This window comes from Monodelphis domestica, chromosome 2 (assembly GCF_027887165.1).
Source record: "Monodelphis domestica isolate mMonDom1 chromosome 2, mMonDom1.pri, whole genome shotgun sequence".
NCBI lineage: Eukaryota > Metazoa > Chordata > Mammalia > Didelphimorphia > Didelphidae > Monodelphis > Monodelphis domestica.
In genome coordinates this window covers 65891313-65898697 of record NC_077228.1, presented here as the reverse complement: position 1 = coordinate 65898697, position 7385 = coordinate 65891313, and positions in this window count along the sequence as shown.

Below are 7385 nucleotides of genomic sequence, written 5' to 3'. Positions count from 1 at the left end.
ATCCTTGAGTAGGTCTACAAAGGAGGGAACGATGTGATTTTAAGGTAAAAATTGGAGACTGGGGAGGAGTTATTCTTAAAGAGAAATATTCTTTTCATTTTGTGTTTTATATAAAGCAAGTCCTAGCAAAAACCTGTGGGAGAATAATAGGACTCTGGGAGGAAAAAATGGGTTTAACAAGTACCCTTTGGTCATAATTGAAGAGAATAAATGTAGGCATTTCCCAGCAACACCAGAACTGTAAATTGAGATATGTGGGAGATTAAGGGAACAGACATTCTTTTGTTAATTAATCCTTTGGAACAATAAAGTGTACAAAAACAGGTGCTGCACCTGGATCCTAAGGACAAATCGTATTGTACTCTGAAGGAAAGTTTTGTTTTCTTTGTGTCTGCGATGTCTTGACTTAAGTAGGCAAAAGTAACCTGTGCTAGTGAAAGCCAGATAAAACCAATAAACAGGAAGGCATTACCAGGGCCAGTCCTGGGCAAAACTGCAAAGTAAGCCAAATTTACTTTTGGACAGTCTTTCTTTCACTAGTGCTTCTCTCCCTAAGTTTAAGACCTCCCCTCCCTTCCTTTTGCTCATCAGATACTTCTTTGCCTCATTCTTGTAGGGTATTGTCTGTACATTCAGCAGGCCATCAGTGTTGAGTGTTAAACTCTAATCCAACATCATCTTTTTTTTTATTGTTTCCCTTGTTCTATTGCCAATAAAGGTAGATCTTCTATTTTCTGGATCTCTCTTTCTATTCTTTCTGCTATTGCTTTCAATTAATAATGACTCTGGAAAAGCTTTGAAATACTAATTCATGTAAAAATATTTATGAAAAATCATATCCTTTTAAATATAAATTTTATTGACATTTGAAACTTCATATTTATATTTTCTGCTATATCCTTTCTTGGACCCCTCCCAGAGAAGCATCTGTTACACTTAAGAATAAAAAAGGGACATTTTTTAAAAAGCTATTCAAAATGATTAAAACATCTGACACTATATACAGTTTCCCATACTCATATTTCCCCACCTTTGTAAAAAAAGTAGGCAGAAGTGTTGCCTCATGAATTTTCTTTGGGCCCCTGATTGGTTGTTATAATTTTGCAGCACTCTGTTTTGATTATTTTATTTGAATGTTTTTGTCTCTGCATTTACATTTTAGAGTCACTGTGTAGATTGCCCTACTGGCTCTGCTTACTTCACTTTGCATCAATTTATATGTCTTTCCATGCCTCTCTATATTCATCATATTCATAGTTTCTTATAGCATGGTAATATTATATTCAGGTACCAGACTATATTTATCCAATCTTCAACTGATAAACATCAGCTTTGTTTTCATTTCTTTGCTACCACAAAAAGTGTTGATATAAGTATTTGAAAAAGAATATCTTAATATATTATTTACTCTTACAGGGAACCTTAAAATGATCTTCACAACCCGAACTTTTTAAAGTAACAAAGTCAAAGCAAGGGAATGGATAGAAACTGGTAGAATGTCAGACGCCAACAACAAATCAGATTAGAAACAGAGAAAAATTTCATTTGAGTATTTTATGAATAGAATCTCCACCAGTTTTTTTCTGATGTTGCATCATAGCATGAAGGCTGACAATGAAGTACAAGCACTGGTCCTTCTGAATCAGTGATAGACTGTGGTTGTTGGTCAGTGTCCAGTCTATGTAATTTTGGAAAAGCTCATCTCCAGAAGATTAACATTCTGGGGATAGACTTTTTTTGCCATGGTCAGGGTCCAGCCTCACTTGCGACTCCAGGGTTCCTGACAGGTGGCGAACGATCAGTCAAAATAAATAAAATAAAATAAATAACAAATGGAAGACAGCTTAATCATAATGGCCATGGGATTGTTTTGCATCTCAGCTGCTCCAACATTCCCAGGCCTGGGATTTATTTTTATACCCATTTTCTTGGCCTGCAGGTATACAAAATCAAAAAGAGATAATTGGAAAAGAGATACATTAACTTTTAACAAATCACTTGAATAACATTCTGTATTTTTGTATTGTGATTACAGACAGAATACAAGATAAATGATTTCATCACAGGTGGCTTACTAGGAGTTTGAGTTACTGATTTGTGTAATTGAGTCACTGAGGCATATTGAAGCTTTGTGTACCTGTACTGTACCTGTATGTATTGTATGAGCCCCTATGATTGATTTGTGTGCTGGCTTCATGAGAAAGTTTTTGGCTTGGTCTGTAGCTGTGGTTTTTCTGGGAATTATGCACCTAAATAAAAGTTAACCCATGATAGTCTTTTGGGATTGGGTTTGAGGGTTTGATCTTTTGGTGATATTTTAGGGAATAAGGGTACATGTGTTTTGCTCTTGCATTCTTTTTTTTGAGACTAGGAGGAATAATAATCATGTCAATTCATAGGTAAGGGGCATTGATGAAAGAAGTCGAAGTCATGCAAGGGGGATAGAGTGGGCAGTCACATCTCATCAAGGACCACTCTGTGGTCTCCCCAGCTACCACCTGTGACTCTGTCAAGGCATCATGGACTGATGTCAACATCAGTCCTTTCAACAGAAAGGGCAATAAACAACTTGGCTGCTCCCCTTCCCTCACCTGAACAGGGTTGGAAATACAGGCACTTTGGATTGTAGGTCAGGGACCAGTGCCAGGGTGTGATAGGGGACAGGGAAGGACCCTTGTGTTGGGAATTTGTATATATTTCCCATTTGCTGCCTAATCAGTTGGCACTTCTTAGCCCTATCATCACTGAAGCGTTCTCTTTCATGAAGGGAATAAACAACTTCCTCTTTTTATTCCTAAATTCTGACTGTAATTTTGTTTATATGAATGAGTGGTGTATTATTTTTTTATCTCACACAAGAAAAGAAAAACAAATGAAATTTCTTATGTGTATGTGAGTCCTTGTAAACATTTATTATAACTCTGAGAGTCAAATTAACTATATTCATCTTGAACTGTGGTTAGTGAAACTTGCCATTTGATGTAAAAGCTTTTGTAACTTATATTATTTTGTCTTTTAAATTCAGGTATAGCTGTCTAATGGATCATTAAGTCATTTAAGTCATACGCTATTGAAGAGAAATGCTGTAAGTTATTCAGGAAAAATGTGATCCTGAACTCTGATAGGTAGAGGTCTTTATCTAGAAAAAAGCTGAGAAGATGACCTTGGTATAGCCAAAGGTAAGGATCCTTTTGGTCTCACTTTCCCCATTGTGTTATTTCTTTTTGAATAGGGATGTTCTCTATCTGAATTTACCTGAGTCTAGCTATGAGAGAGAATTATTTCTGCATGACTAATAGATTATCAGCTATGGTTCTTACCTGATATCAAATAGAGTTAAAGTTTTTTTTATCCTGATATATGCTGTTGTAATCATATCTCTGCTTTTTCCTTTTATAGCAAATTTCTGTAGTCAGAGCAAATGGTCAATAGAAAATATGAGCAAAATGCAAATATGTAAGATGCTACTGTCTTTGATCTGAATGTATAGTAAATCCATATCCCAAAAAACTAAAGTGAATTAGTTCTTGGACTTGTCATCTGCCTATTAATATTTATATAAACACATATAAGATTTAGTCCCTATAATAGTTCATTCTTTCAAGGATGTAAATAATGTTTATGTAATATCTGTTCCATTTGAATGTGGTTAATATGTTCTACTCTAGGCAAGCTATTTGATATACACCGTCTTACATATAGGAATTTCTTATTTAAGTGAATTTGCACACCCCATCCCAAGTTTTTGTTGTTTGAGTAAAGTCAATCTCTTGTAAATAAATTCATCTGTGTAATCTTCAAACTTAGGGGTAGAGAAATTTTATCTGGAAAAGGGTTGCTATTTATATTTTTATGTATATAGGATTAGATTCCGAATAGCATCTGATCCTCCTAAAGGAACTGGAATTAATTGGAGTGTAAAGTTTCGGGAAAGCAACAGGTCAGATGTTCCTATATGTTAAATGTAAATTCTCCTAATGCGATATGTAAAAACCTAAAATCTCTAAATTTTAAGTAACTTGTGAGGTCCTAATTTACTATTCTTCTTATAAATGTATTGTTAATAATGTCAGAACCAAAAGGTTTTTGATGTTTTTTTTACCACATTGAATTACTGAAGAAGAAAAATCTGAAAAGTTGTATTAATTTTTAATTGAGATTTGCTTTGCAAAAGATTTTAACAGAACATTTATGGACTCTCTACAAGTAACTTGGAACCAAAGAATCAAGTCTATTAGAGAGGAAACCTGTCCCCAGATATTGAAGAAAAGATGTTTTTGGAGTTCAAACAACCATACAGGACATCTGATAAGTTATTGACATTGTTGATGGGCTACTAATATACAATGACACTTAATTTTTGTTAATGTTGCTATTTATTACTCCATTACCTTGGGTTTTTGTTCATTGTATCTGTGTCATGAGCTCTTCTGTTTCTTAATATTTTCATGATCATTTTGTTGAGATAAAATGGGTTGTGACTAAAAATTTTGTTCCACCAAGTTTTTTCTCTTTGGTTATTGGGGTCCTTTCTGGGACCCCTTGCCAAGAAGGGGGCAATGTCAAGGTAATATTTATTGTTTCTAATTGCTTTGAGCTGTTTAGAATTGCCTTGCTTTCTAGATCTTGGTGAGCAATAGCAGGATTAATCTGATAAAACAATGCATGCCCTGGAAGTAATCCTGCATATATTCCTGCACAAGAACAGTTTAATCCAGTCTTAAACAGTCCCTGGGCCCCTGCAGTTAACACCAAGGCTGTCTTCCATGATATCAAACATCTCCTGTTGATCAGCAGAACTTTCTTCCTTGCTGCCTAATACCAGAGACGCCCTTTCCTCTCTTTTAGAACATGATAAAACCTGTAACTACTTCCTTCTCCTCTGCAAGCTGGGTTCTCTGCCAAACCTCCACATTGTTTTTGTGTGTTTTCTCTCTTAAAGAAAATAAAGTTGCTTCACACTCTGTGGCTCTTTGGTTTTTCAGGGGAACAGGATAACTGTGCCTGTCTGGTTTTTAAGGGTTAGCAAAACTCAGACCCCTTTTAATGAGATGTTTTCTTTGTCCTTTAAACGGATCATAACTACAAATCTGAGCTTGTCTATTAGAGACCAATTTTAGTTTAACATAGTTGAATCCTCACATCAGAAGATTAAAATAATACTGTTATCTTTTATAGGATTCCAGAAAGCTAGGAGAGAGGTGTAAAACTGGAGATTTGAATCCCAGACTTCAATCTCCAGAAGTCCTTGGTACTTCCCAGAATTCCCTATAATCTCACTTGAGTCCTCACCTGAGTGCGAGAGAACACAATTTTTATTTAAAGGGCTTTCTGCCTCCCAAGACTTGTGTCTCTCTACTCGGCATGCATGCAAGGTATAGTGAGTGAATTGTGAATGGGCTAGTGCCCTAGGCATGTGCTTTTCTTAATTTATATTTTCTTATTTCCTTGATTTCTAATAATCTTTAATAAACCTCTAAAATATAATACTTTTAGTAGAGAAACTAATTTAACTGTTACAGAGGGAAATCATTTAGTCAAGGAATTCTTAATCTTTGTTGAGTCATGAACACCTTTGGCATAGTGTGTCACCATGAACTGGTGAAGTTAATGCATCCCTACTTAGAGTAAAGTTTTCAAATGCACAAAATAAAATACATGGGATTATAAAGGACATGAAAGTACTTTAAAGAATACATTTAGGGACCGTAGGCTACTTGATTTAGTGAAAGTCCCTTATTCTATAGATGGAAAAACTGGTAACCAGGGAAAGAAAGGTGATATGTTTAGGACACACAGATGGTAAGAACAGAGTAGATAGTCCAAATCTAATAACTGTTTCCACTGTACTGAGATGCTTTTCTCATAGATATATAGTTCTTTTATAGGAAGAACTAAGGAATGCCTAGATAGATAGATAGATAGATATCGACATAGATATGTAAGAGAGAGAAGGATGGAGGGAAGGAGGATAAGAAATCAATCTGAAAATGGAATATGTGAACAAATTATATCCCTCTAATAGAATGTAAAGTCCCTTGAGGGCAGGAGGTAGCCCACTTAAAAAAAAAATTTCTGTATTTCAATAATATCTGGCACATAGTGTCAACTTGGGATCTAGAAACCCCAAGTTTGTAGCAACTTGAGATCTGGAGACCCCAAAATTTGATTTTATCACATGAGAGTTTCACTAAGAGGGAGATGCGAGTCTCACAAGTTTCAGATTAATAATAGATAGACTTTAGAGTACTTGGTAGTCCCAGTTAGGTGGGGCTAGCTGACCTAATGAGATGCTAAGTACCCTTTTGTCCTGGTAGTTTCTCCCATTGTATCAAAGTTTTTTCCCCAGATAGCCTGGCCCTTAACTGGATCTACCCCTTTTGTATCCATTGTAAAGTATCAGCCTCTCCCTTATAATCCTGTCTTGGAGTGGGTAGCTGGGTAGCTCAGTGGATTGAGAGCCGGGCCTAGAGATGGGAGGTCCTGGGTTCAAATCTGACCTTGGACACTTCTCAGCTATGTGACCCTGGGCAAGTCACTTAACCCCCATTGCCTAGCCCTTACCACTCTTCTGCCTTGGAACCAATACACAGGATTGACTCCAAGATGGAAGGTAAGGGTTTTTAAAAAAATAATAATAATCCTGTCTTGGACTTTTCATTTCCTTGTAGCCACTGTAAAGTCAATCAATCATATTCTCAGGCCCCCATTTCCCCAAGAAGTATATAAATTCCCCAAGTTCTATTGTTCATAGGAGCTATCATCTAATGTAGTGATTTCTTCCAGGGATACTGTTGCCAGAATACCAGGGCCTTTGGCTCTGGGTGGTTTGGGATGTTTGACTCTCTGCGGAGGCCTAAATATTGAACACTATCCCTCTCCTGATTAAAGACTTGGTTTTTCTGACTATTTAATAGTTCTGTGTCTTTTCCAAGTTAACAATAGTAAGCACTTGAATGCTTAGTCATAATTTAATTGAATTAGGAACTTACATATAGCATACTTGACAAATAGTCATTCAACCCCTTGTTGGGGTCAATCTGAAAACAAAGAGAAATGCCAGAGTAACAATAAGAGTCTTTAATCATGGTGGAGGAGGAACAGGGTCACCATGATGGAGAATGTTGGAGTTGTTGGAATGTTGGATTCAAGGTGAAGGACAGGTTTAAATAAATTTCAACAGGGAAGTATGATCAGAATGGGCAGCCATGGGGAGGAGTGACTATCATTTGGTGAAATCAAGGCTCTGTATGTGATTAATTGAAAACTGGGTGGAGCGATTGGCAGGAGTGGTTGGATTAAAGTCTGATCAAATCAAAGGCTCTAGGATAGGAGTCCTAGGTTTCTACAGCTATCTGAAGACCTTACTCAATCATCATATCAGT